This window comes from Ciconia boyciana, chromosome 2 (assembly GCF_034638445.1).
Source record: "Ciconia boyciana chromosome 2, ASM3463844v1, whole genome shotgun sequence".
Lineage (NCBI taxonomy): Eukaryota > Metazoa > Chordata > Aves > Ciconiiformes > Ciconiidae > Ciconia > Ciconia boyciana.
Window position 1 is genome coordinate 91,143,865 of NC_132935.1, and position 21,751 is coordinate 91,165,615.

Genomic DNA, 21,751 nt, shown 5'->3' on the forward strand with positions numbered 1-21,751 from the left:
AAAAAAGCAAAGGGAGTCTGCAGCCCCAGTCACTCTTCTTCCTTGCCTGGCAGTGTATCTGTGATGGCGTGGTTTGCCATGTCTAGGGTAGTAAAATGTGTAATCTTCTTCAATGCTTCATCTTGATATTCTGACCCAATCCTCATAAAAGACGATATGACAAAACCTGATGTTTTATCGTGGTGCCTCTCAGGGTAATATCTGTATCTTTGCTCTGTTCTGAGCTCTCCCCACCCACAGCTGACTTTGCACCACATTAGTCTATAGTTAGAAATGCCGTACTTGGAGTGAATTATGTAACTGATAGCAGCATCGCCTCCCTTGGAGGACATTAAACATCTTACAGCACTTGTAGGGAAGACTAAGTACTAACCCCACTGCTGAGACCAAGGCTGCTTCTTAAAAAACCTGTTTGTTAATATCAAGAGCTCTGCACGCTCTGCCGCCAGCCTGGGCAGGGCACGTTTTCAGCAGCTGGGTGGTGACGTGAAGGCAGGGGAGAGGGGGACTGTTTGTGAGCTGTCTCACGTGTGTGTGCATATATATGTGCATCTAGCTAAATTAACAGATGAAAATTGTCTCATTCCACATTTGAGTTTAAATGCATGGTCTTTATTTGCACTGTCGCTTCAGTCTCAACCTGTGTGGAGGGTGAAAGGCTGAGCAGAAGTCCTCACCATAATTTGTAATTGCTGCATAGCTGCACCATTGCCATTATCTAGCGCTTTTTTCAGAGTACCTCAAATATTTTTGTATTGTGGAGTGAAATCTCAACATGGTTTTCAACTCAGTCTCCAGTCTTTGACTCCATATTCTTTTGTCAGCATTAAAACCCTGGAACACTGTGCTGGGTTTGGTTTTGAAGTGTTTTGTGGTTTTGCGTGAACAGCTGAGCCTGCCTTTTTACTATGTAACCGCCAACATCACATTCCCAAGGGAGGCTGGTGAAACATCAAGTGATAGCACAGTGTTTATTTTAGCTGATACTGTTGTGAAAGTATACTGGTAGTCGCTTACTCCACTAAAATGTTGGTGAGGAAGGTATTAGAAAACATATGAAGAAGTTGGAAGTTTGCCCTGAGTTTTTGCAAGGATCCTGAAAAAGAGAACATCTGCTGCCCTGGTCCAGGGACAGAGCAGAGATCCTCTGTCCAGCACAGTGCTCATGCACTACCTAGGAGCTGGGCGGGGGCAGAGGTTCTGCCTGTTCATAACCCACCTTGTCTCCTTCCTCCATTGTCAAAGTAATTAATGTGAAAAAATAAACCGAAACAAACTAAAACATGACCACAGCCATAGAAATCCCTCTCTGTACAAAGTCTCGTGGTAAGTTTGAAAAGGTACAGCTGATTTTAGCAAAGGAAAGGTGTCTGGGGAGAATGTATGTTTTGATGCAAATTTCTGTAGGAAACTCTGGATGGGATTTTGCATTCATTTTTAAATGTAAATATCTGTAATGGGTACATAGGGTGGTTTTGTTTTATTTACAAAGTATTTCTTCCTTGGAACAAAAATACACCTGAAACCTTGACACAGAATTGTGTTTCTCCAATAATGACAAAGCAGACCCCTTGTTTCCAAGGGCTCTTGACCCAACCAGATTAGCTGTTGTAGCATTCTCAGAGTGACCTTTTCCTGTGAAATTAACCCATTCTGATGAATCATCGGTGCCTACGTTTGACAGATGTCAGTAACTGGCAAGAACTTCACCACTCCGATGATGGAAAGCTGATCGCCTAATGAGCGCACTCACCAACCTGTAAAAGGAACAGCCTTCTGTTTGAGGGATGTAATTTCTTCTGGCTGCCTAGGAGTTGCGGTGATTTTCCTTAAAAAAAAAGTGGGGGAGGGGAAAGAAGCCTAAGAATGTAAGTACTTTTTTTTTTTTTTTTAACTGTTTCGCCAATGAGGCAAAACCAAATATTTATTGAGATGTAATACAGACTGCAATGAGGGTATTGATTTTACATGTGATGCTGAATGTACCGTTAAGTGGAGCTGGGTGGTTGAAAAGGATGGTGCTGCCTCTCGAGCCTTCTGAGATACTGGTTGCCTGGTCTGCCACTGATCCATAGCCCTACGTCCTGCTGCCATATGTGGCCCTCTCCTATGGATACCAGTACCTTTCTCTCCCTCTTCCCCCCTCACCCATCCCTTCCTCTGTTTCAGCTCTTGCCTCTGTCAGTAAGAAGAGAGCTAATCTAAAAACAACGCAGGGAACAGTGTGAACAACCACCATGAGAGTCACTTAAACAAATGGATTTGTAAAACTCGATTGTTCTAAGCCTGTCCAAGTCAGGACTACAATTTTAATTAAACATAAGGTGACTCTTTTCACTGAATAAATAAGTGCAAATAACATAGCTTGCAACCATGTTTTATTTCCCAGACAAAAATAGTTCTTAACAGCTTTTTGAAGGCTATGCTTCAGCCACCTGCTGCTAAACTTGTTTGCTTTTTCCTAGAAAATTTGATCCTCTACAACATTAAAACAGAAAAGTATGCAGTCGGCATGCTTGTGCATACTTGGGGCTAGATGTTTCGTGGATGTTTGAGAGCCACATTTTTTAATGAACATTATAACTTTTTACAAACTTCCTTTTAGCAAGTATAAATGACAGGGATGGAGTGTGGAGAGATGGAACTGTGGGAATTTTTCTCTCATCCTCACCCAACTATAGCTGGGTTTTGGAGACAAAGGCAATCCTCCCTGTTATTGAGAAATGTCAGTTTGCTGCTCTGCCACAAACCTCTTCTTTGCTTTTCTAATACTAGTTTTCACTGCAAGATCCTGTTTTCTTGCTATTCTTCTCTGGTACGTGTGCTCTGGTATTTGGGTTGCTGCAGGGACCTTAAAGCATGTATTTTGCAGTACTCGTTTCCATTTTGCAAATACACTGAAGCACATTGTAATACTAGTTGATTTTTGCAGCTGGCATACGAATGTATTGTAGTCCCAACAGGAGAGTGATTGGAATGCAGATGCTGAGAACAGCTGTTTACAGTGAAATCCCGTTTCCCGCTTGGTTTGTTCTGAGCACAGAGGAGTTCCCTAGAAAAATAGATAACCTCTGCTTTTACTTTTCTTTAGACTATTCTCCTTTCTAGAGGTATAAGTGCTGGACAAAGGTTCCACATTTGCTATTTCCACAACGTTCCTCCAGTAAAGCTAACTACGATGAAAATTTCCTCCTCTAGGAGCTTTTCTCTTTTCTGCTATTGCTTTTATCCTTTCCAGGCCACCAAGCAGTGTGTTACTTCATGCCCTCCCCTTGGTGTCCTACATCAGCAAAACTGTTAGGTACCAACAATGAGAAGTGATAATCTCCAGGATCAGAGTTCATTAAAATTTTATGGGATTTACTTTCTGTTCCAATACTCCCATATATTACAGATCACTACCACTTTTCAGTCTATTTCTCTGCACACTTAATCAATAATTACGTAACTAGCAGGTAAATGAAGGAGAAGCGGAATTTCAGATCCTTTATATTGAAATTCTCTTCCTGAGTCTAACATGCAGGATGAGGAAAGGAAAACCTTAATTCGCATGAATCAGAATGCTCTTTGGGGGCTAATTTACACCAGATGAGGATCTTGGGTGCCATATAGTTTCTGATTTTTAAGTTTGTGTCTTAGAGGCAGCTCTGCAGCTATGCATTAAAGCTGTTGTATGGACAGCAGGCAAACTGCATATATTAACATGTTGTTGTTGTTAAATCTAAACCATTTTTTTCTGTAAAAGTGCTTAAGGGGAAAGAAAACATCCAAAACTTAGTCCAAATTGTGTCTTTATGACACAACAAAAATAAAAAGTAAAAGCCAGGCAAACTGAACATGTTTTTTATTGTTATTAAAAAGAATATGGATCTGGACTGACAGCTTGTAAACTAAGATGCAACTTGATCTGATTTCAAATGGCCAAAATGTTTTACTATCCTCAAAACAACTCATGGAAATCATGATGTTTTGTTAAATGATTCAATACTCAGGGGCTTGATTTGTCTTCTTAGTAAAAAGAGATTATGCCTCAGAAGAAAGTTTTGCATTTTCATGTGGTTACCCTTTGAATTAACAATTAAAAGCAAAACAAACTGTATCTCAGCAGCTGAGCAGAGACACATGCTCAGGTGATCTATCCATATTTTGCCCCTCATCCTCTCCACTGTTTGTTTCTTTTCAACCTGACAGCCCAGTTACCCCAGCCTTCCCCCCACATCCCTATTTGCTCTTCTATCCCCATCTCTCTTTCTCTGCAACCTTTGATGTGGTTAACCTGGGTATTTTGGAAGAGGTGCAGCTTATCAGAGGTACAACTGTTTTCTTTTTAAACAACAGCCTTTTCACAAACATCCCTTCCACCCTAGCTCCTAGTGATTTAATCAACAATAAGGGCAATAAAACTCCTCTTTATTTACACTGGACTGATGCTTTCTTGAGTATAATGAGACAGACTTTGGCAGGTGCAACTTTATAGACAATTTGTAAAAGCCCAATGGACATTTATGACTCTCCTACAATTAATTATATGTGTTTATAAGGTATGTGTTAATAGAGGTGGATACATGCATACATGTGATTATAAAACTAAATGAACAAGACATAAAACAAAACTGACAGAATGATTCAATAGGGAAAGAATAAGCAAAGGAAAGAGGGCTGATTATTTATACATAAAGAAACACATCAGTATGATATTTGGGTTGCCCTGGCAGTGGAGTGAGCCAGGAGCTGCTATTGCTTCTCAGCAAATGATACCAGGCATCTCTGCTGGCTCCCAAGCCTACAACTCTGTATACAGAGATTAGACAGGAGGTACTTAAGTAACAACTACCACCAAGTGAGTGAATAACTGTAGAGTATAACCAAGTGCTTAATTTTTGACAGAAAAGCAACATCTCCTTAAACAGCATGTCTGTCATTCCACAGATACAAACACTATATTGCATAAATACTATACTTTCGCTCCCTAAATGATGTTTTGCAAGTATTCTTTAGCAGCCCCTAAACCAAATTGTTTATAAATGTGGCAGTGGAAAAGCTGTATCCATTAACTTTATCTGAAAAATAAAAAGAACCCTGCTGTTAGTTACGGAAGTAAAAAATAGCTGACAGTCATTTCTTGGCTCTTGGTGGTTTTAGTGAGCTATTCGCTGTGACAGAGGGGACTACGCAACCACAAAACTGCTGGAAATTAAAAATAACTCCATAAATAGGTAATATAAAATTAGCAATGTTCAACCAAATGAACATGGATGCATTTAGCTACAGCTAACATGTAACACTGATTCACTGAGAGAACACCTGAGGGCGAAATTCACAATCCTATGTGCAAAATGGAGATGCTCACTCAACAGCGACCCAGGTCATTACCTTGGTGCTTGTTCCCTCAAGAAATGACAATGTCTTTTAGCTAGATCTAGGTGTAATAGATGTCACAAACTTAAATGTAAAACTGTTGGGTGAAAGTTACATTTTCAATGTGACGCTGGTCCAGTCTTAATGAACGTATGTAAATGAACTCATAGAAACTACAGTATTTTAATCTGCAATTGTTTGTTGTGGACCCTTTCCTTCTCTTCATCCTCCTTCTTTAAGAATTTTTTCTTTGATTTCAACAGAAGCAGGCTCAAGCCCAGCTTTTGCTGCATTTCTAACTGCTTTGCTTGGGGAATTTGCAATACTATTTCAATGCAATTCATAAGTTTCACCCCAAGGCTTCAGCTGACATTCTTCCCATGCAACAAATGTACCACTCTCAGGTGGGGATAGGAAGGAGAGGAAGGACAGAAGGACTGTAAAGTTGAAATGGCAAGAGACTGCAAACTGTAGATAGTACTGTAGAAAGTAACCAGAAGTACTGTAGAAATGAACACCCAGAACTGAAATTCAGATTGGGAGCCAAATGGTTCATCTGTGTTTGATGGGGTGGAGAGAGAAAAGGGGGGGGAATCACTATGCTGTGAATCACATATTATATGATTTTATATTTATAAATATATCAAAGATATAAAATGCTAAGTAAGAAATTCTTATCCTTTAAGGAAGTTTGAAGCTGAACTTGAACACAAAATTTGGAAGATAATCATAATCTTCCTTAGAACATAGGTCTTGTTAACCAAAAAGTTAACTTTTCTCTGACTTTTAATATTTTACTGGCTTTGAAGCTGTGAAGGACGGGTGGTGGAGATAAGACAGATGAAAATCTCTTACTTTGATATCTAATTCAGAGTTAGAATTGTTTGATATTTTTTGTGTAAAACTTTTATTTCATTATTGCTTCAAAATTTCCACGGATACCAAAACAATCCTTCTAAAATAGAGTACACAGCCCAAAGTCACACACATTTGGGTCTGATTTTAAAATTGGTTCTGCTTTGCAATACTAAGTCACTCTTTAAACACGAAGTAAATGATGGGTGTCTTGAGCTGCTTTGTATTGGAGATAGCAGTGTAGATTTAACTTGCCTCATGGTGGGGAGAATAGTGTGTGTGAAAGACAGTCCCTTTTTGAGGTTCTGGTGGCACATGCCAAGGTAATGGGCCGCCTGATCTTTAAGAATAACAGATAACCTGCTTTGATGCTGTGCAATTGTGTGAACTCAGTGAATGCCCTGTGTTTGTCCTCAAAACTGTGTTCAGAGCCTGTTGTTCAAAGGAAGAGTTTAGACAAAACTAGGACAAAAGGGACAGCTATTCACTGGAACATCTGTGGGCTACATGACCAAAGGACTCTTTCTGGGAGATACAAGACAGAAAACCAGATCTTCATCATGAACAAGATATTTTATTTTTCAACTCTTGCATGATGAAGGATTTCGAACATAAAAGTTCAGAGCAATCGGAGATCAGGAAGACTGCTGCAAAGATTATTGCATTCCCAACCCCTTCCATCACCAATACCATGAGGGAAGGAGAAAGGGATACAATGCAGAATGAGCCTCATTGTGAACTGGGCTTGTCTGGAAAAGGTAAAGGACTTGTCAGGAGTCCTCCCTTTATCTTTTTTCTTTTGAATGTTGTTTCAGGCTGTTTGGGTTTGCCCAAAAAATAAATTAGAGATGTAAACTGTTTCCTTCATGCCATTCAATAGGATACATCTCTTGTGGTTTAGTGCAGGCAGTTGTTAGTTGTGTCCACTCTGACCTAAAGTTAAATAGCTTCCAGACCTGTGCTGGCTCACAATCTGGCAGTTTGGAGCACAGACGGCACTCGTGTGACTCCCTGTGCTGCTCTCGGTGGACATACATACCCTCCAATCTGAATGATACTTCAGATGTCAAAAACATGAAACAAATTGCTGCTCATCAGAGCATGCAGGAATAGAGAGCAGGCACCATCCCAAAAGCATATAAATCATGGAGAGACACTTAATGCCATATGGCATAACTCCAGTTGGGTGGGATCCTTTTACATGAGGGAGCAAGACAAGATTTCAAATGAATTGTGCCCGGCCTTTGGTTTTCCTTGCTTTCCTGGCATGTCTACTTTTTGTTCTCCTCAGCCCCCTCCTTCCAAAGAGAACGAAAGCCCTAATGCTGTTTCACTGTTGTCTTGGCTTTCCAGGAGCCCTTCTTATCTCAGTTGTATAGATGAGCCAGTCAAAGAGCAAAAATGCCACCACATGGTTTTAATGACTGACAGAGGCACTTCAGTAATGAACCCCAAACACTAGGGTACATTAGCTAATAAAAAACTGCCTAGCTGAAATGTGTTTTCACCAAGCATCTGGAGGGCAGTATTTGAATGGCAGATCAGTTCATACATATCACATCATCTTCCTGTGGGCTATCCACAGTCAGGAGAAGGGGCTAAATTCAAGGAATAGTCTGCAGTAAATAATTTGCTCTTCTGTAGAAGCTTTTCTTCTCTATCCATTTTTCTCCTGGTTTCTGCTCAGCACTTCTGGGCAGGCTGTTTTCCCAGAGGACTTTGTCGGTTGCCATAGGCTGCTGTTGAGGAATAAAGTTCAGTCACAGTCTCCAGTGTAACGTAGAAAGGGAAAGCATTAATTAAAAAAAGAGGCAGCCTAATACTTACAGCCTTGTGAACAGACCCCGGGCAGCACAGAGCTGATTCTTCTGCTTCATTTCTCTTTCATACTCGGGCGTTTATGCTGAGTCAGATAGATGAAACTATGCCTAGAGCAACACTCTTTAACTGCTTTTTTTTTATGTGCTGAACACCTGTCCCCTATCTCTCCCATTGCATTTAAACAGTACAAGTCTCATAATAGCATTTCTGTCTCTTTTTCTGAAGAAATTGATTCAAATCTATTGATATTTAACAACAGCTCTTCAGTGGGAGATAATAATTGGCTAAATAGAGGTGCCCTTAGGGTATTTAGTGGCTTTAAAGCAGTACATTTCAATCTCGTTCTGCTTGCTTTTTTAATAACAGCTTTCAGGCATCAAAATAGCAGGACATGCTCTGACCCAATATAGCGATCCTCATCATCCGGATAACAAGAAAGTGGCCAATAGTTTATATTCCAAATGGAAATGCAAGAAACAGAGTCATGGACAATTTAGGAACAACTTGTTCATCAGGAAATTCTCTCCTAACATTTGACATTTTAGTGGTTAGGTTATGTCCTGTGTTATACGTGCTTGTATCTCCTTGTTAGAGATGCTAATACAATTGCAAAAGGATCTCATTATCCATAGAATCATGTACAGCTTAAAAAAAGTCCCAACCAGTTCTTTGCCTCAATGATTTTTTTGCAGTAATGAGTTCTCCACTTAAGAGATCAAATTGCTGCATTGTTTTCAGTTTCACTGTCAGGTTCTTTTGTCTAAGAAAAGAAGGTTTACCTGATTTAATTTCTGTAAGCCATTAGTCATCACATTTTACTTTGTTACCTTTGTTCTTTTTAAATATGCCATCTTTGCTCTCATCCTACAAAAGTTTTTTCGAGCCTTTGGTACCCATGTCCCCACTTCTGAAGTACTTTTTCTCGAGCATTTGCTTGACATAGTGGGTCACCACAGTACACTGAGCAGTGGGGTTTCTGTTTATCATTCATTTTTTGTGACGTCTGGATCATCTTCCAGAATCATCACCATTCATTTAGAAGTCAACAACGCACACAAGTAGGTCAAATACTTTGGCACAATTTGTGTTACCTTGCGTTGTTGTGCTCTTGGTTCACCCAGCTTTATTGCATCTTGCTGGAGTGCCATACAGTCTCTCTAGTCTTAATTATCCTGTATAACTTTGTGGCATCTGCAGTTTTTTGCCACCTTGCAACTCATTTTTAGATCTCTCATGGATAATATGAACAAACCAACCTCACTGTGGGGCTTTGGGGCAGTCACTGACAACTTCTGACACATTTTAATTTGACTGTTACTCCTCCTCTTTAATTTCTGTCTTGCAGCCAGTTTCTATCCAATGACAGGGCTTTAGCTCTGGTTTTGTGTTTCCCACTGTACCTGTAAGCCATGGAGAGGTATTAATTCCTTTAATGCCTCCCTGTCTGCCAGCTAATTTTCTCTTGTCATATTAGCTATGGATACCAGGGCATCCGCAGTTGCTCCTTATTCCTGCAAGGCGGTAGGCTTGGCCTCTTTCCCAAAGCAAATCCTTCTCCCAGATTCCTAGGTCCCTCTAGAAAGGTCATGAGCTACATGGAATTGTATAAAAAAATAACAAGAAGCAGCCCTTCCCAGTAAGGGAGGAAGGCTTCCCTCCAGAGTGTCCCAAAATCTACTAACAAAGCAGTGTTATCTGAGGCAGTCTCATCACTTAAGGGAGTGCAGTCACATTACAGTAATATCACCACACAAATAGAGATGTCTCACAGATCTAAACTCTCTCTAAATAAGGGCCATTCATAATTAATTGCTGGCTGGTCTAACAGTAGTGGTCATTATGATGAAGCAGTTTGGGGAAAACCAGAATCATAGGAAGCTGTAGCGACTTGATAAATATTAACAAGTTAGTATCACCCAGGGCATAAATCATCCTACACACTTCTATCAGCTCTAAAACACTGCCTGTGCCTGCCCTTGAATTTAATGGCATGGGTAGCTGTGCAGGTCTTAAAGTTTACTTCTAATTCAGGCTGGCAAGGGTGATGGAAAGCACTCACCAGAGGGCAGAGTCTGGTTCTTGAACTGTAGTTACTACTTAGCATATACTTAATTAATACTTAGCGTTCCTTGAATGATAATGAGCTTTTAACACTTACAAGCACCCACTGCTCAGCAGCTCTCTGGATCAAGGTTGTGCTGTCTTACAGCCAGAGGATTTTTCTTCTTTGTAGAAGCAATTTTTGACCAGTTTGCTTTCACACTGTCTCTAGAAGAGCACTGAGGCTGCAAACAGTGCAGAAAACAAGATCTCCAAGACCTGTAACCAGAAATATTGCTTCCTTTCCTTCACCCTTCCCCACTGGAATGAAAAATAAGAAAAAGGTGACATTCATTTCTACTGATGTAAGTATTTGCAAATCCGTATATTTGTGAAACTTTAATTTTAGGCCTAAGTTGACCTGACATGTCTTTTTAAGGAGCTTGCCCAAGGCCACGCAGTGGCTCTGTGTCAGCCGGGATTAGACCTCAGGAATCGTTGCCTTTCAGTCCACTAGACCAAGCTGCCTCTCACGCTGCCATCGGAGTTCTCCAGGCCAGATCAGTCTGATCAGTTTCTACATGGGATTGATCTTTAAAAACATGCGTATCCTAACTGCCTAAGAAACCAAAATAATACTTTTCTGTACCAACAGAGGGCATAACTTTTTTTTTCTTTTTTTTTAATTTTTTGTATGATGGAATTAGATCACACCTGTGCCATATACTTTACCAAAAAACCCTGAGGTGCTTAAAGCTCAAGGACTGCTGGTCCACTGTCTGTACTCATCACTTCATCTTTACATTTGGACAGGATTTCCCTTTGCCATTTGGCTAGCTCCAGAAGTGATGTGGGTAGCATTCACAGCAGCAAGAAATAACTCAGGGTAAAAGATTGTGAATTCAATTAAAGCTTCAACATTGTTTCTTCATTATCATTTCAGGCATCCTTGGACCACAAAACTTACTATCCAGAGATTACATTCTGCCCTTTCTCCTTGTCTTAAGGATTGTGCAAACCAGATGGTGCCTGTGTGCCTGGCTATATCATGCTCCTTAAGAAGCAGTGGAAATCTGTTTCCAGCCAGCGTCCAGCTCCAGAATTTGGCTCCTTCCTCTTTCATCCCCGCTTAGTCTGGCTTCTCCTATGCTCCAGGACAGGACATGTTGCATGAAGCCTGCCAGCCTGCTCCAGGACTCACCGACTGGCTGCCTGACATGTGAGGTGCAGACTGCAGAAGAGGGGTTTCAGAGCTGTGCTGCAGCTAGCAGCATACCACCCCCCAAAGCCTTGCGCCAGCAGGAATACCGATGCCATGCTGCCTTGTGCTGTGCTGGGGCTGTGCATCTGTCCTTATCCCAGCACAGGCTTCCCTGCTCTGACACCCAAGGGATGAGGTTTGGGGGTCATCCCACGCAGAGAGATTTGGGATGGTGATGCCATGGCAAACAGAAAGATCAGAGTTTTTTCACTGTAGTGGAAAAAAAAAGTATTTGGAGCATGAGAAGAGGAGACTTAGCTGCACAGAGGTTTTGAAACCACGAGCTGAAGGTCTGACACTAACGCAATTAACAAAGCAAGATAGATTATGTAGATTTCTCTGGATCTGCTGGGAAACTGCTGCTTATTACAGTTTTCAAGGCCCTTTAAAACCCTCACTGTACAGAGCCAGACTAAGCAGAAGACCATCGCAGCTCCTTTTGCGATGTTACAGGAACTTTGCCAGCCTTCAGATTTTCATGATATACACACAGTAGCTGTGGGACAACTTCTCACCATCTGTAGGTAATAACAGTAATGTCTTGCACTGTTACAGTGCCTTTCATCTGCAGATGTCAAAAGGGTTTCTAAACATTAACTAGTTAAGTGACACCGTGCCAGTGAGATATGCACTTCTAACTTGGGTGGTTTGGGTGGCTTTTATTAATCTAAGAGCTCTGAAAAGGCTGTCAGCCTCCTTGTGCTTACAAGGCAAAGATAATGATAGACAAGAAGATGTGGTGGTTCTGGAGCCCGTGTACTAGGACGCTTTAGGTAGGGAGGAATACTTTACCTAGTGCCATTTTTATACAATTTGACTGTGTTCTTAAAAATCCTTTATTGGCCTAAAATCTAAGTAGCCATGTAAAAGAAAATAAATATGCATCTAGGAACAGCTGAAAGCAATGCTTTTTTTTTGTAGGGGAGGGAGTATAAAAAGTCCTGATGTTGAGTCAAGGTAAAACAAAAACTAACCAAACTAGTCCCACAGCAAACACAAAACATTTTATGGCTTATGGTTGTGTTCCAGCATGCCCCTGAAAGCTGAGGTTACTTTTGGAACTTTTATCATCCCGCTAATAGTTTTACTTTTTATTGAAGGAGGGGAAAAAATTATTTCTGGAAAAACGTTCTATTCTTAGATGGGTTGATATTTATATTTCTGTCTGAGAAACTTGGTGAAATCTTTTTGGCCACTTTAAAGGGAATTACCATTTTCCCACTGGGGGTATGTGTTAAGGGTGCTGCTTATACTCAGGCAGCTGAGTCCTATGCATCTTCTCTCAGGGTCGAGGTGATGAACCCTCTCTCATTGCAATCCAGCTTTTGCTGAGACCAGCCTTTCCAGGAGAAACAAGAAAAGCCATCATCTCCCAAGAGAGACTGGGCGTCTGGCAGAGCCCAGCCCAGGTAGCTCTGAAGTGTCCAATCTGTACAACCGGGAATGCAACCAGGGCTTACACCCCTGTGGCACAGCTTTTTCCTTTGCTGGGAACTGATAGATTCTTGAGGCAAAGCCCACGAGGCTCCACCATCAGTACTGTGGTACTAACTTGCTAAGGTGGGTATTTGGAATTCTTTGATGCCCTTGTTTTCCAATGAGCTCTACACAGGCAAGAGCTCTTCTACCTAAACAGAAAATATACTCAGCTCTTAGGCCAAGCGAGATGAAGCTTACAGTGGGATTGCAGCCCCACTTTGTGTCCTTTATGCTGAACTTTGTAAAGGCCAGCACCTTCACAAAGGTAGCCCAGAAGAGAAGGGCAGCCAGAGTAACCATCTATCCAAGTGTAACTGCTTGTCAAACTCCTTTGCATTCTTTGGTCGGAGTTTTGGGGCGGTTTTAAGAAAGCACAAGATCAGTAGTGGACATGATTTAGGATGCTCTCATTATATTATCGTGTTTAGGGGATAGAACAGGATCTAGAAGAAAAGAACTGTGAATAGGCATAGACAGCATTGTTAGAATTCAGTCACACTGAACAGTGCAATATTCTGATATTAAACCAGGTTGCCTTAATCTGAATCTATAGACTTTCTGTACTCTTAAGCATGCAAAGAATAGCATTGACTTCAGTGGTACAGTTTGAATCCCTAAAGTTAAGGATGTGTTAGAAAATCCATGGGAGGTGGGAAACTAAGTATGTATGTGATCACCTCATTTTCCCCATACCAACACTGCTTTAATGTTGAAAGTAAACAGTGGGTGCTACTTAGCCATAGTGCATCCAAGGAGTTACAAGTCCCATCTTAAAAAAAAAAAAGTAAAAAATAACCCACTGAACATTTACTGTATGAAGCCATCACAAGAACATCTTTAACACCATAATAAACACCCAACACAGCAGCTGAAGTGAACATACATCTTAGCAGAAGTGAGTGTATAATTATCAGTTCATTGTTTAATTGTTGGACTCATGCCATTTCAAAGAAGACACAGGTGGCAGTCAAGGTAGATGCAGGATGAAATGCTTGTGTGTTGTCATCGTCTCACATAAACTTGCAAAATCAGAGCTAAATGTATGTTCAGCGAGTAATGCATGGATCTTCTTTTAAAATACTCTCCACAGAATTGATAGGTGTTTCTGACTGATCCTGCTGGGGCTGGAAACTCTCTTGTGCCCTCTGACAGTTATTCATCTCACAGTTTCAGATTGTAGCATCGACCCACAGACCCCACTTGAGCCCCCATGCTAACTGGGGACTTTGCAGCAAGAGAGGGCTTATGCAGAGTCCTAGTATTGTTTCTCAGGAGCACAGAAAAGACTTTAAGGACTGCTCCTACTGCCTTGCTGTGCTCAGCTGGAGTTGTGCTGAGCTGCTCACCATTACTTTGAAAAGCAGAGAGCAGAGGGTGGCCATCAATCTCAAAAGAGCAGAGCCAGTGAGCCACCCTCAGCAGCTAGTGCCAGCTTCAGAAGAATTCTGGCTAGATTTCTCTTGAACTCTTCCTTTTGTCTCCTTTCACCTTCCTTTTTTTTTATTAATTACAGCCCTCAATATCCTACTGATGCCAACAAGATGGGGGTAAGGAAGGGGAAAAAATGTTTTACATAGACAGTTTGTTTTCTATTTATTGTTAGTGCATCTGGATACCTTTAACACACATACAATGCATGTACAGTTCTTGCTGTAACTGCGACATAGCTCACCTCTCATGAAAATTTATAGATTCTTTCAATTTTTAAAGGCAATCCCAACAACAACTTTAAATATGCCAGAAACATCACACTCTTGAAGGAGGAGAGAGAGAGTCACAACAAATTTTCTTGGTGCTACATTGTGCTTCATCCCAAGTGTCGGCTGGCTTTTATTTTTGAATTTAGAAATGAAAGGCAATCCTTATCATTAGAGTATCACCTGATAAACTAGTGTACTATAGGGCAAGCCAGTCCTATTTCAATGCTGTAAACAGGCATTGACGCTCCTGAAAAATTACAAATGTTAGTGGTTGATGAATATTCAGTTTACCCATTTTCTTCTCTGTGAATTTGTTTTGGAAAAAAAGGGAAGCCATAATGAGAATAAATCAAGTATTTCTCTACTCAAAATCTTTCTGCAGCTCTCTTATCCTACTCCAGATGCACAAAGAAGCTGGGAAAGGATTCTGATTTTTATTTTGGTCCAAGAACAAGCCTCAGGTGTTGTAAGGCTCCTCAGCATCACCTGTTGCTCAGCTTGTGTGAAGTGCTGAGACTGCTGCTCAGGCAAAGAACTTGCAGGCAGGCAGCGCATGCCCCGTGCAGGCTGCTGCTGCGACAGGATCTGGGCAGCTGAGCACTGGCCTAGGGAGGAAAAGCCTCATAGCTGTAGGGGGATAAGGGTAAATGCTGAAAAGCCTGGGAGCCTGGGGAACACAGATGGATTGCTTTCTCTGCATGAGTGTGGAGGCTGGGAAACTGGTAGGGGTGGGAGGATATAGGCAAAGCAGTGGGGTCCTAAGACATGTATGTGAGAGATTCAGGTGTGTGCGCGGCAGGTCCCAGAGCTGCACTAGTTGTTAGAGGTGGTTTGCAGGCCACGTGGGTGTCTGTCAAGTAATTCATTGTTGCTGTTTGGGGGTGGGAGGTTTAAAAACACACATTCAGCGGCAGTGGATTTGAGGTCAAATAGTAACATGCCAATGACCTTCTGGGGAACTGCAAGCATTCCACAATGGTATCTATGCTGAGCTGTTCTCCCTCTAGATATTAAAAAAAAAAAAAAAAGAAGAAAAGAAAACCTGCCACATACATACCCACAAGCCATGATTTTACTTAATGAGAGCACTATTTGCAGTAGAAACTCACTCTCAGCCACCCTTCTAAGTGCTGCCGTCATTTAGTGTAAATGGTTTCATAACAGCTTGGAACAAAAATTATTTCAAGTCAGATCTGTCATTCAGAGCAAATCCAGAGAGAAGTCAAGTGACTATCATATGTGAATCACTTTGAATTTAGCTGACTACAGGATATAATTACCTCCATTTATTGTGTTTATGAACATTTCTTTGTGTGAAAAGGTGTTTTTTCAGTTTTTAAAATACTTCTGGTGGACACAGATTGAGATGAATTCCAACAGAGTGGAAGAAATACGTTCTTGCACCCATATCTCCACAGCTAATGTCATTAATTGTACTAAGTAGCTCAGTACAATTATGTTTTGTATTCCTACAGTTTGTGTTTAAAGTAAATGCCAAAGACAAGATAAAGGGACATTATTAACACAGATAAATTACAGGGAACACCTTTCTCTTAGCGGTTTCAGCCATCACATTTTCAGCATGTGTTTTGTCTAATTGTTAAACAAGGAGCACAGTTTTAAATTAGTGACTGAACAGCCTTCTCTAGCTAAGGTTTACCTTAGGAAAGAAAGGAAAAAGTAAGTCTGCCACATTGCTTGGTAGTCCTTCTGCCTTCACATCCTTGATGCCTAAAGGGTCTATTTCCAGGTGGAGGAAAACTTTCAGTGCTCCTTGCTTTTCACCAGTGATGTTATTTCAAAGGTTAGAGGAAGGGAGAAGATTTGTATAAAACAACCCTTAAAGAAGTAATGTAGAAAAGTGACTCACTCCCTTCCTCCAGACTCTCTCGCTATATTCAAATTTGAGGAGAACTCACAATGTGTTTTTCTGGCAGTGCAGCACAACACTTTGAGGAGAGGGAAACACGCAGTCTGCTGCAGGCAAACATTGAGACAACAAAGCATATGAGCATCTGGCTGTTTCATACAGCTGGTTTCAGGGAACTCTTTCTTTCATCAGCCTGAGGGTCTGCAGCTATACCATGCAGGGGTTTCCCATAGCACATTAGAAGTGGACAACACTTGCCCTTGGATACATGCTGGATGTTTGAAAACTAGAAAGGTTTCCATTTTTCAAAAGGCTGGTGTGCTGACTTGGTTTGGGACTGCTCCAGAAGCTCCACATCTACAAGATGAGCTTTTCTTCCTGGGAATACAAAGATGAGCTGCCATGGGGTGTAGCAGTCAAAGGTTTTTGTTCTCCTGACAGGAGGACTCTCAGGGTAGGACACCATGCCAGATGCACCAAAGCTGTCTGCGAGTGTCTACAGCTGCACTGTTCAGAAGCTTTAAGTAAATGAGCTCTTTCCAATGAACTTTGCTCTTAATCCAGGGCAGTAGTTGTTGGACTCCACACTTATTTAATCACACAGACAGTCATTAACATTTTAAACATCTCTGTTAACCAGGAACAGCCAGGAAACCCTGATTTCCAGATTGCCTGTGGGTAGCAGAGAAGCAAGCATATTGGTGATTGCCATGTTTCTGGATACATTTCTCTCGCTTTCCATCGGAGGAAACATGACCAGAAATCTCTTCTGCCAAAATGTGTCCTTACACCTGCCTCTATCCAGAATATGTCTCACTTCACGCAGACAGATTACAAATGAACAAACACTATGAGGCCTGGTATTTCAGTAAATGAGGGTGAAGAGAAGTGCTGGCATGCTGTGGTGTCCACAGGCTCCAGTTTCCCAATTCCTGTTTCTATCAGCCAGCGTGAAGGATATCATCCAGCTCCTGGGGTCCTCATTAATGCCTTCTGCACTGGGCAGCAGGAGGCAGTGAGGAAGTTAAAGAGTAAATGCTGGGGTTTAGGTTTTTGCTACAGAAAATGCAGTTTCTTAGACTGGCACCAGCCACTCAGAGAAAAACTCAGATCAGCACACAGATACAGCCAGCTTATTTTTCTCTTTTTTTTTAAAGTACCATCCATCCCCCTTGAAAAACCCTTCCTTAGTGCACTGTATCTACCTAGATGTATTCTGCAGGCAAGCCAGCAGTTGTCTGCAAGAAAACAAAACAGCACTGTGCTATTGCCATCCTGAAGGTCTGGCTTCACAGATTCATAGCAGAGAGAAGGTGTAGGGTTAAGGAGAAGGGAGGAGAGGGGATATAGAGGACAACAGTCTCTGCCCTACCTGCATGAAAAGATTTGGCTGGGATGGCCTTGTGCTGGCTCCCACAGGTTCAGCTGCCATGCCACTCTTACCCACACCAGCCCTCCTTTTCGGTCAGATGTGGTTAGGGACAAGGCTGCGCAGGCATCTGCTTCCTCCTGGCAGTTTTCCGGGTGCCCCCATGCTGTGCCCCGTTGTCTACTCATCATGAGACAAAAAGCACGGGCATTTGGACTGCAAGCCTGACTTCAAGCCCATGTGGTCCACCCCAGCTGAAAGATGCTCTTTCTCTAGTGGGGTCTGGTGCAGTGCTCCTGCTCCTTTGGAGTTGCTTCCACTTCCTTGCCAAGTGGGGAAGAGCCTACGACAGTGCACACCAAACTTTCACACTGAACTGCGCTCACGTGAAGCTCGTACTCAAGATTTCTGCATTCAGTTAGCTCTCAAGCAGTATGATTACCACTTGGGCCTTTTCTGATAAATGGCATTAATTCACAGGAATATGCTACTTAAATAATTTACATTTTTTCCTGTTGATGGAGAAAGGGGGCTGAGCCATAACTATCATACCCAGAAGGAGACACATCTTGCATGCTGGTTTCATGAAATGTCCCTCGTGGGAGATGGAGGTGGGCCGCACAGGGCTGCCGCACAGTGCAGGGGACTATCCTGCCCATGAAAGTTTCTCCAACTTCTGTAAGAATACATAAAGGTTAGCCTTTTTCTTCTCTCTCGCATCTCCGCTGCTATCCATTTTGTTAAGCTTTTGCATTTATGTTCCTAATTAACAAGTGAATTGTGCCATTTAATTCAGCACATCATATCTCTTTGTGGTGCACACTCTTCAGTAATAAAGTGGCATTACATAAAGATTATTTTTCCAGCTTTGAGTCTAGATCAAATAACATATGATATCTTTGGAGAAATTTTTATTGCTGTTCTTAAAACATATGAATATGATAGTAGTTTTCTTCACACACTGGAAAACAACCCCGCTTATTTGCTTTGCTTTGCTTTGTTTTAATTTGATAGGACGTATACGTATAATTATATCTCTCCCTTTTGTCTGTCATTTTTCCTGGAGCCCAAGCAGAGCATGCTCCTACACAGGCAATGAAAAGAATGGCATCTCTTGAAAGAGATTTTGCCTGTTGCTTAAAAGCAATGTCTGTTTCCAAACAGAAATATTTTAAGACAGATTGACTGCTCTGAATAGGCTGGAAACAGACTTTCATAACCTCAGTTATAATGCCTTGATAACAACATTTGTGAGATTAGAAATTGAATTAGCTAGGTAGAGATGTATTTGAAAATAAGCAGAAAACATATAATTCATTCTGGAAGTGCGAACTCTAAAGCTGTTCTATTCATTAAAAACCTACTTGTTGCTGCATGATTTATTATATGTTGTGTAAATAAATCACATTGATATGAGAAGAGAGAGGGAGGGCTGTGTGTAACATCTGCAGCCAACTCAAAGCTCTTGCAAAGGAGTCTTTCACCACTTCCTTTCTGTTGGTTGCATACAATGTAATATAATATGAAATACAGATGATTTGAAATCTCCTTGCTCAAAAGACTGGAGGTTGTAGGGTTTTCAGTTAGAAGAGTAAAAAGGGAAGAGCAGTATATACAACTTTGCAAAGGATGGCAGTAGGCTCTTGTGCAGAGTGTGTGTGGAAGGTGTTGGTCAGGTTTTGTTCATGTCTAGCCTGTATGATGGGATTAGAAGTGTTTCATTTCCATTATCTACTCTGCACTTGGCACTTTACAAATGAAAGTTTGTTTCTACCACCAAAGGATTTACATCTAGGTCAAGACTTTACTAGCCATTAAGTGAGCTTGTGTGAATTAGAGCTGGATTTCCTGATGGCAGCTGCAGGTACAGCTAGGTTGTAACAAGAGTGCATTTGGAAATTTGTAAAAGGAGCAGGATTACAAAGCAGCAGATGGGAACAGAATTTCTATCATCACCAGCATTTGACATCAGTCTCTGGTCCAAATTGGGACTGGGTGGAAGAAAGCACAACTGCCCTGATGTCGGTGTTTTCAACTATGTGCCCAGCTGCTTTGCTCTGTTGGAAAAGCCTACAGCAACGAGAACAAGCTAGTGAATCTGACCCATTACTTTTAAGTGCTTTGCTGAACACTCTCACTTTGGGGTTTTGTTTGTTCTTTCTTTTTTTCTTTTTTCATTTTTTTTTTAATGGTGAATAAATCCCATCTGGCTTGTCAGTTTTCATAGCATGTTTCAGCTTTGTAGTATTTGGCATAGATATGAGTGAGTGTGAACATTAAAGAACCTATTTCTTATCTAAACCTTTCCTTTTTTTTGGTTTCTAATGATAAATACTGCATGGCAGAGATAGTAATTTTTTGTGGCTCCATTCTGATCAACAGAACAACTGAATTTCTGAATGGGCTCTCCTTCAATTTGAAACAGTGTTTTCTCATCGGCAATATTAGGAATTGACCTGAAATAAATGAAAATTTACATTAGATTATTATTCTCATCAGATTTACCTCTAGTGTCTAAGCATCGATTTTACTGCAAAGAGTAAACTTCAATGCCTTCAGCTGATTAATGTCCTGTTCCCAATTTGCATGCATGGAGAGTATCTACCCAAAGGTCAGAATAGAGGAGTGAGGTGAGCTATGTTAGTACCTCTTCCTCAGCCATGGGTTTGGCAATGAAGACAAAGAGACGGAGAAAGAAAGCACGTGAAGATTCATCCCCAGGAAAAGGGATCAAAAAGGTCATTTTCAGCTCCATGATGTGTATGTTTCTTTTAATCAGTTATGATAACAATCAAACATACTTAGCAACAAAAATAAAGGCTTGCCTACTTCTGCTTATTCAGCATTTACCAAATTTAGCTCATCTCAAAAGATTGGTTTTTAATCTGTGATAGGGCTTTCTAGTGCTGTTGTCTTTTGAGGCAGTGAAAGCACGCACACGGCAAGAGCAACCACAGGGAGTGATTGCCAGAAGGATGTTGTGGGGTTAGTAGGAATGAGAAAAGAAGATGGGCAAGAAGTGTAAAAACCGAGGTAAATTGACCTTAAGAGTCTGATATTTCCAGCCACTAATTAGTGAAGGAGGTAATTGCATAGTCAAAACTTAATTTAGTATAACTACATAAGTCCATTTCTTGGAAATGATGGATGCAAAGAGGGCCACCAGTTTTTCAAATTACTTTAAAAGAATGAACCATGAAGCAATTTCTACAGCAACTAACTGCTCCTGAAAAAAAAAAGGAAAAAAATCCATCAGGAAAATGTTCCACGGATGCTGCATCTCCACTTCCAGTGTGGAGGACAGTCATTTCCACAGTGCAATGGGTCCCTCTTCCTCTGCAAGGTTTCCCACGCTGCCTGTCATCTCATTTCTCAGTGATGCTCTGATGCTGCTTGGACACGTCGGAGGAACGTGAAGGCGTATTGACTTGGCATCCTGTCCCTGCACCATTGCCTTATACCACCTGAGAATGAGGCACCATGCACGAGCAGAAACCCATGTCCAAGTGGAAGCTTATAGCTGAATGCAATTGATGATTGCCTTGTATTGCTTGATTTTAGGAAGTGGTTTAGGCAGTTTAAAACTTAGGTCTAAGTCCTGCAAGCACTTGCATGTGGTGGGAATCATACCAATCAGATCATGGGGTCAAGTTCACTGCAGTTTTTAAAATGCCTGAGCAGTGTGTTTCCTCTCAGAGGATTTGTACATAAGAACTATGGAGACAGGAGAGGCTTATACGGTGTTTAAACTAATGGGAGGTCTGTCTAATGGCTGAGTATATTTCAGCTTGTGGGGAATAGGGTATTAAGACAGCTTGAGAGATCACTTACCTGTGTCCTACAAAAGAAAACTGGAAAGAATATTGTGAAACTGATGTTTGTTTGTCCTCAAATGCTATACAGGATTCTCCTATCTTTCAAAACACTAACCCAGTCCGTATATTGCTGGAAATGCTATGTATTTTATCCTTGTTTCACGTTGGGACCAGTCCAAGGCC